The sequence below is a fragment of the Lactuca saligna genome, chromosome 4 (assembly GCF_052625555.1).
Source record: "Lactuca saligna cultivar CGN05327 chromosome 4, ASM5262555v1, whole genome shotgun sequence".
Taxonomy (NCBI): Eukaryota; Viridiplantae; Streptophyta; class Magnoliopsida; order Asterales; family Asteraceae; genus Lactuca; species Lactuca saligna.
The window spans coordinates 121172950-121190080 of NC_136420.1; the positions used below are offsets into that span (position 1 = coordinate 121172950).

At 36.4% G+C, this 17131-nt stretch overlaps 2 non-coding genes across 2 annotated transcripts; both read right to left on the reverse strand.

The window, feature by feature from the left end:
- Positions 1-11831: 11831 nt before the first annotated feature.
- LOC145044364 (U2 spliceosomal RNA) lies at positions 11832-12027 on the reverse strand. Its single transcript, XR_013681321.1, has one exon. It is a non-coding gene; the product is annotated as a U2 spliceosomal RNA (small nuclear RNA).
- A 518-nt stretch (positions 12028-12545) lies between these two features.
- LOC145044338 (U1 spliceosomal RNA) lies at positions 12546-12709 on the reverse strand. Its single transcript, XR_013681297.1, has one exon. It is a non-coding gene; the product is annotated as a U1 spliceosomal RNA (small nuclear RNA).
- Between the last annotated feature and the right edge of the window lie 4422 nt (positions 12710-17131).

Below are 17131 nucleotides of genomic sequence, written 5' to 3' on the forward strand. Positions count from 1 at the left end.
ATTTAATATAATCCTTGTATGCAAAAATGTTTGACAAATATGCCGCTTAATACATAGAGTAAATCGCTAAATTATGGATCAAATATCAAAGGAGATTAATAATTAGTTAGAGATATTGTCTCTAATGGTAGAAGAATCGATTGGAAAACATTTAGATTTTGGATTGGTGATTAGAATGTATTGCTAAATCTATCGAGGAATGTAACAAGATGTGCTAAGATGTTGAAAATAGAAAAAATTGTTAGATTTAATGACTTTTGTTTTATTGCGGGTACAAAATTGTTATGGATTAATATTTCCAATATCCTATGAGGGTTCTTAATCATTGAAATTGGTCCCTAAGTTGACTAAAAAGGATGTGAATCTTGAAAATAGGCAAGAGAGAGAGAGCACATTTGGTACACTTTCCAAGTTGTTTTAAATACAATGTGAAACCTATTCAAAACATTTAAGACCTAATGGATTTGGCATGACCATATGTGTTACAGCTCATACGGATTACGTAACGCATACCAATTCATTCTACAACCCATGCAAAAATTTGGCAAACTATAGGTTTTGATTGGGGAAACCTATTCAAAATATGTAAGACCTAATGGATTTGGTATGACCATATATGTTACAGCTCATACGGATTAGGTAACGCGTACCAATTCATTTTACAACCCATGCAAAATTTTCGAAAATGATAGGTTTTGATTGGGGCTTTGATATGGACATTCAAAATTATTTAAAGGTTGTATAGAATTTATATGACCATACCAATTCATTTTATATATTGTTCAGACACTTACACTTATTCTAGGGATTTTTTTTTCTAGGGCTTTTGGTATGGTTTATAAAGTTATTTCCCAGCATGTACATGGGTGCGATGTATAGGTGGTGTTTTTGGATACACACACACTTTCATCAAAGAAACTATTTTTTTAGTAGAGTTTACCTATGTATAGCATATTGTATATTTATCAAGCGAAAGAACATTTGGGGTAATAATTTTTTTTAAAAATGGAGTATAAACATATTTATAGGTAAAATTATTGGCAATTTAAGGAAAAAAGGCGGGAAATTTCAACAAATGACCACAAAAGAAGGCGTCGTTAAATAAAATGACCAAGATAATGCAACTTTCATAAAACGACCATGATTTTCGTAGGAAGGTGTGACATCCCATTTTCACGGCCAGAAAAGACCGATTTTTTTTGTTTATGCTTTATAAAAATCAGAGTTCATCTTTTAATAAAAATGTTGCGGAATTTGTTCCCATAAAAACATGATAGATACGTTATTAAAACATTTTCGAAGAAACGTATTTTATTCATTTCAAAACGTTTGAGATGTCATCGTTAATACAGAAACATAAGCATAAACAGAACTTACATTTATTTACACTAGTGATCTACATCTCTTTAAATCTCTCTGTGTAAAGTGACTTCGTATCAACACCTGTGATATAAATAAACTGAGTGGGTCAGGTTGGGAAATCCGGTGAGTACATAGTTTTTTCAACCCATAATAATATAATTATTATGTTTAAACAATCAAACAATCAACCCAATTACCCATCCCCATTATCTTCTTTATTCTTAAGGATCTATCCTGAGAATCAACTATTTCTCATTCATTCATTCCTAAGGATCATCCTAAGGAAATAACATGAAGTCCATTGTTGCCAATGACACATTGGTCAAGCACAACTGCTAATCTTGTCACTTAGGCGCAACTGCCAGAATTGGGACATTTTCTATGAGGCGCTTCTGTCGGTATTGACCTTTAAACGCTACTGTCATGGTCATAAGGCTCCCTATTAGGCGCAGCTGCCGATACTATCCTTAGAGCGCAGCTGCTAGGACGTTTACCGTAGATCTGAAACATCTACGAGTTGTGGCACAGCTGCCAGGGCTCATCTATAGGATACTAGGTCCACTGTTGCCAATGTATACCTATAGGGCACTAGGTCCATGCTACTAATGTTCCTCTATTTCTGCTTTTATCCCTCATCATTCATCTACCCATGTTTTACCCAACATATTTTGTAGATATAAAATACTTTATACAATTTACATCATTTAAAACATGTATAAAAATCTTTCACCAGCATAGACAACAAGTATTCAGACAATATGCACACATAGCACGCAATTTATAATAAAATACTTCATATCTATGTGTAAGATGAAAGGGACCATGCACTCACTTGAAAGGTGGTAACTCAGCACTCGGACAGCGCTTCGATACTCTCACAACGATTTTCCTTCGATAAAACCTAGTATCGGTACCACTAGGGTTTAGTCTAATGATAACCGCAACAAATTAATTGTCTGACTATTATTATTATTATATACGCGTTAATAACACTCAATATAACTCATAATAATAGCCCAAATAATTATTTTAAGGACCTAATAACATTCCTATAATTATTTGAAAGCTATATTTGCGTAAGCGCAGCACACTTACAACGAATTTTATCGAAAACCGGAACTTAATTGGAGCAGCGTTTCGAAACCGAAAAACTCCTTTTTCTCGGGACTCCGGGAGCCTCGGGGCTTCCTTAGGGTGTTAGGGGTTCACGTAGACTTTAGGGAGGGTTAAAACCCTTAGAGAGAGAAAGTAGTGAGAGAAAGTGTGGAGAAAGGTGTGAGATTTCCGAGAACCTTCGCTCCCCTTTTATAGGCCGCAGCCTCGGAAGTACGCTTGGCGTCCAGCAGCGCTACGCAGGGCGTAGCTCGGATGTGGTTGCCAGCTTGCACCAGCTGGCTCGCACTCGGACTTAGAAGGATAAGGCCGGAGGTACGCGGGGTGTACCGGACCTCGTACGCGGGGCGTAATGCGAAGTGAGGCGTGTCCGAATCCGAAGCATCCTTTGATCATCGATGGACGGCCCACAACGCGCCACGTCATCAACTTCGCAATCAGTTTCGCAAATTCAAGTTACAACTTCAAAAATTCGTAACTTTCGCGTACGACCTCTGTTTTCGACATTCTTTATATCCACGCGAAGGTGGGAACATACTCTACAACTTTCGTTTAGACTCCGTCGGCGAATTTGGAATCGAGTTTAAATTTTATATTATTAACAGACCGGGACAGGATTGATCCATTAAATTCTCATAACTTCTTCATCCGATGTCTGTTTTTGCCCATCTTTTTCTCGTTACGCTACTCTTATCGATATCTTCGATTCTCGTTTAGGTTGTGTCGGCTAAAAAACGCTCGATCTAATATTCGAATTTCGGGTTGTACACTGCTAATCCGAAACTTCGAAAAATCATAACTTCTTCATACGAAGTGGGATTTGGGCGTTCTTTTTATCGGTGTTCTTAGTTTAACATATTCTATGACTTTTGTTTAGATTCCTAAGGCTAAATCTCGCTCTATCATAAATTCACTATTTACGCTTCCCGGTATCATACTGGTTCCGTCGCGAAACTTCAACGGGTCATAACTTCTTCGTTATAACTCGGATTTTGGCGTCCTTTATATGTACGAAAACCTTGAGACATATTCTACAACTTGGTTAAGATTATTTATTCTAAATAATCTTTTGTCGAAAAGTCATTTTCGACCTCTATTACCTCTAAATTGACTAGCCTGGATATACGGGCGTTACAATTATCTCCCCCTTATGATGATTACGTACCGGAATCATCAATGAAACAGGGCAGTATAATGACTCCATACGTTATCTCTTCATCCTAGGTAATAATTATAACTTCTATATTCCTTCAAGTCTATCTCTTATACTTATTGACTGTAAGCAGTACATAATCGTGCACCTGCTCTCTACCTCAGGTTAGACTCCAAATTATGATCTATCATCATGTGTTGCACGTTTAGACTCAGGTATCTTAGAGTTAAATTCTAAAACAGACTATGCCTTCCTTCATGTTCTAATGTGATATAACCACACTTTAACATGTAGCATTTCTAGCTACCAACTTTTTTAACAATGAGCACGATACTTCTATTGATCGCTTTGATTTCAATCGTTTGGTTTAAGTCGGATGCTACATCAAACTTGGTTCACTGAACCACGTAACATACTCATCGTAGTCGGACTCAATTTGATATGACCACTGGGGTCGGAATATCAACAATCTTTTTAGTCATTACCGAAACGATGGTAACGACATACTTGAATAAAACGAAATCAATTACTAGCTTCTTGGCAACCTTGTGACTTTTCCTGACCCAAGTGTGAGTCTTGTGCTTCTGGTAGTATAGGCCTCTACTACCATTCACACCTACTCATACTCATCCCAAGTATTGTCCCGCAGTTTCCCAATTCACCATGCAACAAATCACGCAATCATTCAACACATCAGATAACAAAATGAAGGTTTTATTTTATTACTTGAAACGATTACATGGGTGTTCAAGTTCACCCTAGATTATACCTCTAATAGGCTACATCATGTGACACTATCTATATGGCTTCTTCATAACTCGATCTCTATATATCCATCCTTACTCCTGATTCCTTGCATCGTCAGCTGCTTCATCAAGGATCATTTGAAATGCTCTTGCCTTTGGTTTTGGCGGCACATTTGGCTTTGTAGCCCCTTCTCTCTTTGGGCAATCTTGCTTGAAGTGCCCTTCCTCGTTACATTCGTGACACACCCTTTTGTTGAATTTATACTCGTTGGCATAATGCCCATGCTTCCCACACTTGAAACAAGTCACCTCCTCACCGCATTTTCTAGAGTGTTTCTTTTTGCACTTCTCGCACCATCTTTCTTCACTCCCTCCTCCTCTAAACTTCCTTGTACTGGACATGCTTTTCTCATCGGGCTTCGCAGACCCCTCAAACTTTCTCTTTTTGCCAACCTCGGTCTTGTTGGCGGCTCTTCCCTTGATCATCTCCTCAACTGACTTGGCAGACCAGATAACTGCCTCCAAAGTAGGTGCCTGACGCACTGACACCGCGTACTCCCATGGAAGTCCTTTTGCATACTTGTCAACTTTCGTCAGCTCATCCGGAACAATATGTAAGGCGAACTCCATCTTCTCTGTGAAGTTGTTGGTGTATTCATCAACAGACATGCTTCCTTTCTTCAAGGTAAGGAATTGGTTTTCTAGCTCGAGCAAATTTTGGGCTGAGCAGTACCTACGTTTGAATTGCACCAGAAATTATACCCATGTCAGTTGCAGGCTCATTGGGGTTCAGAGTCTTCCCCAAGGTATTCCACCAACGTATAGCGCCTCCTCGAAACTGACGCACTGCAAATGTGGTATGTTGTTTTCCCTTGCAACCGCACGTCATGAAAGCTAATTCCATCTCCGAGATCCAATCCATGACCCCGATCGGATCCTCCTTTCCAGTGAAAGTCGATGGCTTGAAAGTCAGAAAATCCTTGTACTTGCATCCATTCCTCTCGACTTCATCATTGTGGTTGTTTTGTCGAACTATTGGTGGGTTGACTTGACCAACAGTCCCACTGTAGTCTCCTTCCTCTGTCTGCCATTCGTTTAACTCGGGTTGTTCGATCTGAATAGTCGCTTCCTCTTGATTTTGCTGGAGCAAACGTCTGGTTTCCTCCATTTGATGATATAACATCCCCTGGATCATTGCTTGCACTCCGACCATCGTTATTGGTTCAGCAACGGCTACCACAACCGGTATTTGCTCAATCACTAGGTGCTGGTTTCGGTTCCCATTTGCATTCACGTTTCCGCTACGGGTTCTTGCCATCTTGATCTATACACCGAATCAGGTGAATCTAGACCTTTACTTAGGATTGGCGGTTAAATCATCCTTATCACTCCGAAACGTTTATATGCTAGTTCTAATATCGTAGTTAAACGCTTAGAATCCTAAACACATAAGGTTTCCAGATCCGGTCGGCAAAAGACCATAGATCCGAACAAATAACAGCATATCAATCACAAGTATTTAGCACATAAAAGCATTTTAGGCACAATTCCTAAAATAATCTAGTGCTCACACCTCACAATCATCGCTTAGCATTCTAAGTTTAAGTCTAGAAATAAATCCATATTCCTAGTTCGCTTAAACTAATGCTCTGATACCAACTGTGACATCCCCATTTTCACGGCCAGAAAAGACCGATTTTTTTTGTTTATGCTTTATAAAAATCAGAGTTCATCTTTTAATAAAAATGTTGCGGAATTTGTTCCCATAAAAACATGATAGATACGTTATTAAAACATTTTCGAAGAAACGTATTTTATTCATTTCAAAACGTTTGAGATGTCATCGTTAATACAGAAACATAAGCATAAACAGAACTTACATTTATTTACACTAGTGATCTACATCTCTTTAAATCTCTCTGTGTAAAGTGACTTCGTATCAACACCTGTGATATAAATAAACTGAGTGGGTCAGGTTGGGAAACCGGGTGAGTACATAGTTTTTTCAACCCACAATAATATAATTATTATGTTTAAACAATCAAACAATCAACCCAATTACCCATCCCCATTATCTTCTTTATTCTTAAGGATCTATCCTAAGAATCAACTATTTCTCATTCATTCATTCCTAAGGATCATCCTAAGGAAATAACATGAAGTCCATTGTTGCCAATGACACATTGGTCAAGCACAACTGCTAAACTTGTCACTTAGGCGCAACTGCCAGAATTGGGACATTTTCTATGAGGCGCTTCTGTCGGTATTGACCTTTAAACGCTACTGTCATGGTCATAAGGCTCCCTATTAGGCGCAGCTGCCGATACTATCCTTAGAGCGCAGCTGCTAGGACGTTTACCGTAGATCTGAAACATCTACGAGTTGTGGCACAGCTGCCAGGGCTCATCTATAGGATACTAGGTCCACTGTTGCCAATGTATACCTATAGGGCACTAGGTCCATGCTACTAATGTTCCTCTATTTCTGCTTTTATCCCTCATCATTCATCTACCCATGTTTTACCCAACATATTTTGTAGATATAAAATACTTTATACAGTTTACATCATTTAAAACATGTATAAAAATCTTTCACCAGCATAGACAGCAAGTATTCAGACAATATGCACACATAGCACACAATTTATAATAAAATACTTCATATCTATGTGTAAGATGAAAGGACCATGCACTCACTTGAAAGGTGGTGACTCAGCACTCGGACAGCGCTTCGATACTCTCACAACGATTTTCCTTCGATAAAACCTAGTATCGGTACCACTAGGGTTTTGTCTAATGATAACCGCGACAAATTAATTGTCTGACTATTATTATTATTATATACGCGTTAATAACACTCAATATAACTCATAATAATAGCCCAAATAATTATTTTAAGGACCTAATAACATTCTTATAATTATTTGAAAGCTATATTAAAAATTGCGTAAGCGTAGCACACTTACAACGAATTTTATCGAAAACCGGAACTTAATTGGATCGGCGTTTCGAAACCGAAAACCTCCTTTTTCTCGGGACTCCGGAAGCCGCGGGGCTTCCTTAGTGTGCTAGGGTTCACCTAGACTTTAGGGAGGGTTAAAACCCTTAGAGAGAGAAAGTAGTGAGAGAAAGTGTGGAGAAAGGTGTGTGATTTCCGAGAACCTTCGCTCCCCTTTTATACGCCGCAGCCTCGGAAGTACGCTGGGCGTCCAGCAGCGCTACGCGGGGCGTAGCTCGGATGTGGTTGCCACATTGCACCAGTTGGCTCGCACTCAGACTCGGAAGGATAAGGCCAGAGGTACGCGGGGCGTACCGGACCTCGTACGCGGGGCGTAATGCGAAGTGCGGCGTGTCCGAATCCGAAGCATCCTTTGATCATCGATGGACGGCTCACAACGCGCCACATCATCAACTTCGCAATGAGCTTCGCAAATTCAAGTTACAACTTCAAAAATTTGTAACTTTCGCGTACGACCTCTGTTTTCGACGTTCTTTATATCCACGCGAGGGTGGGAACATACTCTACAACTTTCGTTTAGACTCCGTCGGCGAATTTGGAATCGATTTTAAATTTTATATTATTAACAGACCGGGACAGTATTGATCCGTTAAATTCTCATAACTTCTTCATCCGATGTCCGTTTTCGCCCATCTTTTTCTCGTTACGCTACTCTTATCGATATCTTCGATTCTCGTTTAGGTTGTGTCGGCTAAAAAACGCTCGATCTAATATTCGAATTTCGGGTTGTACACTGCTAATCCGAAACTTCGAAAAATCATAACTTCTTCATACGAAGTGAGATTTGGGCGTTCTTTTTATCGGTGTTCTTAGTTTAACATATTCTATGACTTTTGTTTAGATCGCTAAGGCTAAATCTCGCTCTATCATAAATTCACTATTTACGCTTCCCGGTATCATACCGGTTCCGTCGCGAATTTCAACGGGTCATAACTTCTTCGTTATAACTCGGATTTCGGCGTTCTTTATATGTACGAAAACCTTGAGACATATTCTACAGCTTGGTTAAAATTATTTATTCTAAATAATCTTTTGTCGAAAAGTCATTTTCGACCTCTATTGCCTCTAAATTGAGTAGCCCGGATCTACGAGCGTTACAGAAGGGTCTCTAGGGAACTCTTTCAGCTATGAGGAATTGGAAAAGCTCTAAGGAAGTGACGTGGCTGGGGTAAATTCATAAAAATACAAAGAATACTTAAAGAAAATCGAAATGGGTGTTGGTAAAAAATTAAGCTTAAACTTGAAAAAATTGTGTTTGAAATCAAAAAAATATTGTTTGAACTTACCAAAATCGAAAAAATTGTTTTTGAAGTAGCTTGAAATTTTTTTGTTTGAAATCGAAAAAACTTACCAAAATCGTTCTATGGTCATGGTTATGCGAAGAATAATTTCTCATATGAATGTTTTTGAAGAACAATTCCTCAGAGGTCCATGTGAGGAATTGTTCTTCAAACATATGTAATAAGATCAATATCCTAACCAGAAGGTAGGAACCTTAACCTAGCCACCTGTAGTTCAAGAAACAAGGAATTATCCAGCAAACTGTCAAAAACTTTTATTTATGGCACAATCATAAATAATCTATAAAGCATTAATTATTTAGTCTTTATAATCCTAAACAGAAACTAAAACCAGATCCTAGAAAATAGGAATCCTAAAGTAATAAAAAAAAGTAAATATTCTAATTAAATGGACAACTAAATAAAAGGAAACATTTAAAAAATCTATTGAATCTTAATGCTTAACCCTTCGTCAATAGATCTAACCAAAACACCCAACATGGGTCGTATCATTACACCCTTCCTAAACACGCACCTTATCCTTAAGGTGGAACTTATGAAAACGCATGTTCATATCAACCAGATTCTCCCAGGTGGCTTCATACATGTAACATTCCGTTTATAATTAAGTAATTAAATAAGAAACCCTGAACACTAAGATGTAAATTTATATGTTATATTATCTTATAGTAGCCCTAAAATTCATAATAATTTAGTAGGGTGTTGGTTTTGAGTAGTTCAATGATATAATTTTGGGGGTTAAAAGTGCAATTCCAAGATTTATTTTGTAAAGAATTCTGAAGGTTTAGAGTTGTTTGGCAATTATTGGATTTAATTGAATAGATTTTGGAAGCAGGGCAAAAGAGTAAAATATTGATTTGGATTGAAAGGAATTGAGGGGGGAGGGGTTGGGAGTGTCAAGACAATAAGAAGTTTTAATTGGAGATGGGTTAAAACCCATCACCCTACTCATCCATGTTAACCTAACCCTAGATCGTTATCCTCCAGTCGTCACCATCTTTGGAACACCTTCATCTGCCGCTTGCTACTTCGTCGTTGGACGTCGACCGCCACAGCCCGTTGCCGGTGACGTTTGAGCAGCTGAGAGAGAACCGCCAAAGGCTGGAAATGGAGCTGTGAATGTTTATGTGTGGGTCATGAACGACCGGAGTCGCTGTCGTCGCTGCACCGCTTCTGTGAAGACGAAGTCGTCGTCCGACGTCGGTTGCTCCCATTGCCGTCAACAAAGACCGAGTGGGCGCCCTTTTCTGCCACTAATGTTGTTGTCGTTTGCAGTTTAAGCCTTCTTCTCCATTACTTCGGTGTTACACCACAGCCACGACCGTCGCCGCTCTTATGACTCATTCCAGCTGCTCCGTTCAACATCCACCACCCTAAAGGAGACTGGAGTGTGCATTTTAGATGGTGTGTCGCAAGTTTGTGTGTATATTTTGGTGTTGTATTTCGTTGTGTGTATGCTCGTCGGACCAGGAAACTGAGAACAACCACCATGGCAACGACCATGGTGGATGCCTCCATTCTGCAGCTGCTAGCCACCGTCTCCGGTGGCTACGAGCCTGTGTATATGTTTGGATAATTGACTGGGAAGCTTGTGATATTCTTATGGGCCTAATATTATAACCACCACCACCATCAGAAGATCCATAGTTTTGATCTTTTTTTATTGTTTCTGACTTAGAGAAATACTTATCGTAGACTTCAGGTTAAGCAAGGTAATAACAAATAAGGGCCAACAAGATTCATGTATACATTTTGTTGTAGAATGACATACACATGACCATTATGCTACTTCTAAATCTACAATTCTTGACCACAACAAGACTTAAATCATCAACCTTTCACTAGAGCACTCCTCCGTTAACAATAATTGGTGTTATGTTTCAGTGATGTGTTTTTTATTGCAATTAAGATATTGTATAGTCGATTCACTAGTCGATTAACATTGTAATGTGTATATATATATATATATATATATATATATATATATATATATATATATATATATATATATATATATATATATATATATATATATATATATATATATATATATATATATAATAGTAATACGCAATATTGTGAAATCATTTTTGTTGCTAATGAACTATACGCAGGGAGGAAGACAATTTGTCGGATCAACATAATAGGTTTGATTATGTCTATGAAATAATTAGCTTATAATTTAAGATAAGATCAATGTGGAAATATGAATCATCCGAACAAGTTAACCATAAATAATCATGTTTGTCTTGTTGATAAAGTTTTGTGGGCAGCACAAACTTGTCAAATATTTGTTCAGTTATCTTAGATCTATTTCACGACAATTGCAATTGGTAATTTCTCATTGACTGAGTCAACAAGAAGTTTGACTACGAACTCCAGCTACTTAGGTGTTAATGGTTAAATTTAATCAACTTTGTATCTTATATATCTCGGGCTTATGCTCAAAGAGACAACCAAGATTTTGTCCATCGTTTTTAATGATTCTCTATTTTTAGTCGTGAAGCTCTATACTTGATATGAGGACCTAGTATGACATATGCTCCACCGGTTTTGCAGTTAAACTCCCGGTTTTGCATGTTTGGACATTTTGGTGAACTCAATAGCCACAAAATCTTTATTACTTTACGAAACGGGATCCTGGTTTCTTAGTTGATGGGTGAAATGATTGTGTGGTTTTGATAATAGCAAGAGTGGGGAATGAATACCGGCCGAATGGTAACCTGATGGAAGAGTTTGGCATTGAAAGTGATGGCTCGATTCCCATGCATGATGCATCCCCAGGGAATTTATACTTGTTTTGCAATTTTTGTGAGGTTTTGATAGTATGGATTGCTGCAATCAGTGATATGCATGGCAACTCTATTTAGCATTTATGGGCAGCCTGCAGTTGGAAAAGTGAAGTGGTTCTTGATATTGATGTTAATACCATAGTTTTCTTCAACTCACAAACTGAATTGGTTCTTGCTCAGATTTCTTTGGTGCAGGGTTAGTGGGATGAACCACATATAAGATATTAAACTGTAAACTACAAGGGTCACACAGTCCCTTTTAAAGGTAAACTACAAGGGTCAATGGTACCTGTTGCAACTCTCCGTATGGATGCATTAGAAATGAAAAGGTTAAAGTTTTGATTTGGAGGGGTGCGCCATGCCAAGGCAAAAGTGCAACGCCAAGGCGACACTCAAAGACCCCAATAGCAAGCTATTGTGACGGATCTTTCCCCATAAAAAATAAGATTAATATCGAGTGGGCCGATGGCCCACATATCAGATATTAAACTGATAAGAACAGATACTACACTTGATCTTAGCCAAAAGGCCGAGAAAGGTATGAAATTTGCGTAAGGGAAAGGCCTTCCTTTTTAAACCTACTCAACATTCTCTGTTTGCTTTCCTTGAGGCGATGTGGGACTCCATAACTTTGCCTTTATTATGTCATGCATGCAACCGACTCAACTAATGGCTTAACTGCAGTAGCTTAATTTGCTTGATTAATATAGCTGCCATACAGTATGTTAATATTAATATAAATTATAAACCATGAGACTACCCATCGCAGCATCACAGTCCCTTAGCTTGTAATTAACGTTAGACTGGAACTGCTTCTTTTTGATACCTTAATTTGCTTATTAATTAAAGTAATTAAACCAGGAGACTCGTCAAAATTCAAAATTGTCAGAAAAATGTACCAGCTTCTAATCTATAACTCGTCAGAATTCAAAATTGTCATTTTTTAAGTTTTCTAAACCAAACGAGAGATGCAATTAACTAAGCAGAAATTTTGGAGTTACTACTTTTCTACTGATTCTAAGCATGAAAAGAATATGAAAATTTAAAACTAAGAGTATAGGTAGGGGCCGCGCGAACGCAGGCCCCCTCTAACACAAATTATGACGTAGGTTCGACCAACTTGGGCCGACCTTAGACAGGCACCTCTCCGTAATGTGCAATGGAGACCACCAGCCTAGGCCATGGACCTTCTTGATCCCCCAAAGACCCCGTCCAGGTAAGTGATTTTTCCGTTCCCCTGCCCTCGCTTTTTATCCAACAACTACCTTGACTTTTCTTTTCTTCCGCCTCCGATGTGGGATATGCATGCATGCATGGACCACCTATCTATTCTTAATTCTATTTGCCTTGGAAAATGGAAATGTTACCTAGCTCCATACTAATTATTAACTTCCTTTTTTTTTTCTTTTATCCTAGCCAGCTTTCTTGGGATATTGACCCCACAAAACAACTTAAGGTAACCTAGCAACTTAAATACACTAAACTTAATAAACTAATGGAAAAGATAAATCGAATAGCAAAGCTAACTAGAATAGTTCTTTTTACCATGTTTTTTGCATTCTAGGCAACCGACTATTCTTTTTCCATTCAAGTTAACTAACAAGATAGTTGGTTGCCTAAGATGGAAAAAACATGGAATGTTGATTGCTATTACAAGTAATTTATCCTATTCATAATGCTATCTAGTGGTTAACATGGTACCATTATACCCTTAAATATTTGAATGTGTATGTGATTCTTATGTAATTATTCTATTGGAACTAATGTATAACCAGCTTACATACCTATACCTGTGCAGCAGCCTCTTTATATTGTCGTTTTGAAGCCATTACTTGAAGTTGCTCGATTGCAGAGACTATCACAATTAGCACAGGATCGATATTGAAGTAAGAGCATGCATACTCAAAATCAGTCTCTGTATTGGTGAAACACCTTATAAAGGAATACTTACTTATAAGTAAAAAACATTAAAACACTTTGTCAAAATTGTGATTTAACCAACGCTACTTGGAAGTTAATTACATCTAGTCAATAAATAATTTGCTTTTTGTATCTGTTAGCTCTCTCTCCAAACCCTTTATTTGCTTTTTGTATCTGTTAGCTCTCTCTCTAAACCCTATGATGTTACTATATTTGAAACTAAAATCATTTAGAAACTTAAGCATTACCTACCTACTTTTCTTTCTGGATGTCCAGCATGCTCCATTCTCTCATACTAAACAAAATCTTTCTATTTGTAATCACTATCACCTCCATGCTTCTCAAGACGACGCAAAAATCTTGGTGATAATCCCAACCAATTTTCAGTAAAAGCTAGACCAATTGTTAGCATATCGCACCTAAACTATATGACCTTTTTCATAAGCTACTCAAGCACCGAAAAGCGTAATTAAATGCAGATGTTGTGCTTCAAGGCCTACAAATTAAAGTGAAACTCAACTACATCTACCCAATTCCTTTATCGTCCCTGCATGCAAAATATTTATTTTGTATTGTTTAATTTTCAGGTACAATCATGCTTTGCCCAAATCAATATTTCATGCCCTCTTTCTCCATACAAAAATTGCCACTTATGATAACATTTTTTCGCATATGTATTCTTATACACAACTACCGCATCCATGGTATAAAACCACATTATCTTTTACCACGACTCGACCGTGTTTCGCTAAAAATTGATATTCCATGTGTAAACGGTGGATCAGTTATATTCCTGCTAATTCTAAAGTTGATAATTAAAAACTATATATGCATTTACATTGTGTTCTCAGGTTTTGTTTAGAGAAAGGAGCCGAAAAGAAAATTATGGAAAGGGGAAAGGAGAACAGAAAGTTATTATTTTATTTATCTTCTAGATTTGGAAAGAATATAAGCAAACCAAACTTTCTTAATGTTCTAGAGTTTTAGGTAAAAAGAAAGAAAGCTTATAATTTGACGGCTTTGAATTTAACATCAGAATACCATACAATTGTTAGAAACAGTAAAGTATTATAATCACTATCAGAAACAATCAAATGCATTTATTGTTGGCTAAACCAAAAAGCTTTGGCAAAATCTCTTAACTCTTGCCATCAAATGATTATGCACTAGCTAATGTCAACAAAGCATGGTTTTATTTGTTAAATTTAACCAACATATTACTACAAGTTTTAATTCTCATGGGACAACCAACATATGTATCCGAAACCATTTAAAAACTAACCTTTACCAACTTTGTTGATGTTGAGTATGGTGTATGGCTTATCATACTCCTTATCGCCCCCAATGGACGCATAATATATATATATATATATATATATATATATATATATATATATATATATATATATATATTTAACACTAAATAGATCAATCTTAATCCTATTAATTTAATATAATCCTTGTATGCAAAAATGTTTGACAAATATGCCGCTTAATACATAGAGTAAATCACCAAATTTTGGATCAAATATCAAATGAGATTAATAATTAGTTAGAGATATTGTCTCTAATGGTAGAAGAATCGATTGGAAAACATTTAGATTTTGGATTGGTGATTGGAATGTATTGCTAAATCTATCGAGGAATGTAACAAGATGTGCTAAGATGTTGAAAATAGAAAAAATTGTTAGATTTAATGACTTTTGTTTTATTGCGGGTAGAAAATTGTTATGGATTAATATTTCCAATATTATATGAGGGTTCTTAATCATTGAAATTGGTCCCTAAGTTGACTAAAAAGGATGTGAATCTTGAAAATAGGCAACAACCATTAGTTTATATATATATATGTATATATATATGTATATATATATATATATGTATATATATATATATATACACAGAGAGAATGAGAGAGAGGGCACATTTGGTACACTTTCCAAGTTGTTTTAAAAACAATGTGAAACCTATTCAAAATATTTAAGACCTAATGGATTTGGCATGACCATATATGTTACAGCTCATACGAATTACGTAACGCATACCAATTCATTCTACAACCCATGCAAAAATTTGGCAAACTATAGGTTTTGATTGGGGAAACCTATTCAAAATATGTAAGACCTAATGGATTTGGTATGACCATATATGTTACAGCTCATACGGATTAGGTAACTCATACCAATTCATTTTACAACCCATGCAAAATTTTGGCAAATCATATGTTTTGATTGGGGCTTTGATATGGACATTCCAAATTATTTAAAGGTTGTATAGAATTTATATGACCATACCAATTCATTTTATATATTGTTCAAACACTTACACTTTTTAGGGCTTTTGGTATGGTTTATAAAGTTATTTCCTAGCATGTACATGGGTGCGATGTATAGGTGGTGTTTTTGGATACACACACACTTTCATCAAAGAAAATATTTTCTTAGTAGAGTTTACCTATGTATAGCATATTGTATATTTATCAAGCGAAAGAACATTTGGGGTGATAAATTTTTTTAAAGAATGGAGTATAAACATATTTATCGGTAAAATTATTGGCAATTTAAGGAAAAAAGGCGGAAAATTTCAACAAATGACCACAAAAGAAGGCGTGGTTAAAGAAAATGACCAAGAAAATGCAACTTTCATAAAACGACCATGATTTCCGTAGGAAGGGTCTCTAGGGAACTCTTTCAGCTTTGAGGAATTGGAAAAGCTCTAAGGAAGTGACGTGGCAAGGGTAAATTCATAAAAATACAAAGAATACTTAAAGAAAATCGAAATGGGTGCTAGTAAAAAATTAAGCTTAAACTTGAAAAAATTGTGTTTGAAATCAAAAAAATATTGTTTGAACTTACCAAAATCGAAAAAATTGTTTTTGAAGTAGTTTGAAATTTTTTTGTTTGAAATCGAAAAAACTTACCAAAATCGTTCTATGGTCATGGTTATGCGAAGAACAATTTCTCATATGAATGTTTTTGAAGAACAATTCCTCAGAGGTCCATGTGAGGAATTGTTCTTCAAACATATGTAATAAGATCAATATCCTAACCCGAAGGTAAGAACCTTAACCTAGCCACCTGTAGTTCGAGAAACAAGGAATTATCCAGCAAACTGTCAAAGACTTTTATTTATGGCACAATCATAAATAATATATAAAGCATTAATTATTTAGTCTTTATAATCCTAATCAGAAACTAAAACCAGATCCTAGAAAATAGGAATCCTAAAGTAATAAAAAAAAGTAATATTCTAATTAAATGGACAACTAAATAAAAGGAAACATTTAAAAAATCTCTTGAATCTTAATGCTTAACCCTTCGTCAATAGATCTAACCAAAACACCCAACATGGGTCGTATCATTACTCCCTTCCTAAACACGCACCTTGTCGTTAAGGTGGAACTTATGAAAACATCAACCCAGGTGGCTTCATACATGTAACATTCCATTTATAATTAAGTAATTAAATAATAAACCTTGAACACTAAGATGTAAATTTATATGTTATATTATCTTATAGTAGCCCTAAAATTCATAATAATTTAGTAGGGTGTTGGTTTTAAGTAGTTAAATGATATAATTTTGGGGGTTAAAAGTGCAATTCCAAGATTTATTTTGTAAACAATTCTGAAGGTTTAGAGTTGTTTGGCAATTATTGGATTTAATTGAATAGATTTTGGAAGCAGGGCAAAAGAGTAAAATATTGATTTGGATTGAAAGGAATTGA